Below are 1,024 nucleotides of genomic sequence, written 5' to 3' on the forward strand. Positions count from 1 at the left end.
GCTGGCTCGGAGAGTTGGTTTTGTGGTGCAAAGTTTCTCCACCAATGTGAGTTAGCGAATTCCGTGTCTGAGCTGGTTGATTATCCCTTCATTAAACTTGGAGATTAGTTGCGTTCTCCTCGCCATCTTCACCTATTACATGGTAGCGATGGGAAAAACTCGTTGACAAGTGTTTTCCTTCTGTTCAGCGACGAGTTGGTTAAAGGTAGCACAGTATTCAACCAACGTGGTGTTTAGGTTACCACGATCTCTACGGTAGGCGAGAACTGGTAATGAAAATTGGCGTGAAGTGTTAGAAGTTGCGTAAATGTTGGAGGCTGAAGCGGAGGTCAGATCTGTCACTGTAAGAGTGGTAGAGTGTAATTTGTAGGAGTGGTCCAGATGGAGCTAATAGACGTCAATAAACGGGAAGATGATTGTCTTGTTGGTAGTTGGAATAGTAGATGTGGACCAGCGGAGTGATTGGAAGCGGAGTCAGCGGAGGAAGTGGAGATGGAGGAGGAGGTGGAGGCAACGGAAGGTAGGTGATTTTCATTAGCAGTAAAGGAGGATGTCCCAGTGGAATGAAAGCATATTTAAGTGGGATCCGGTTGTAATTGCCTCAACATAAGGGCAGTGTCAGTGGTAAAGACGCCACACCTCGACATTTACCCGCGACTGCCTTTAATAAAAACAGCCCTGAAGGTCTGTACGCATTGCAAGTAGCACAAGTGATTGGCTGAGTCAGTATGGAAAGTGGCGCTGAAGACCGCAGTGCTGATGATAAAAGGGAAGAAGAGTGGAAAATGGAGAGGAGTTGGGAAAACAATGGCTGATGCATCGAGCTACTTGGGTGCGATTCAAAATGCATCTAAGATGCATTTGAATTACGACATGCGATTTGTTGATAGATTTATTGATGAAATAATTAAATCTAATTATTCTGACAGGTGAGTCACTGAAGACTTGATCAGTCAGCAGTTGGAGATTGGTGACGTTCTCCTCGCCATCTTCACCCACTATACGGTAGCGATGAAAAAACTCG

The sequence above is a fragment of the Echinococcus granulosus genome, assembly GCF_000524195.1.
Source record: "Echinococcus granulosus chromosome Unknown EG_S00245, whole genome shotgun sequence".
In the NCBI taxonomy this organism is placed as follows: Eukaryota; Metazoa; Platyhelminthes; class Cestoda; order Cyclophyllidea; family Taeniidae; genus Echinococcus; species Echinococcus granulosus.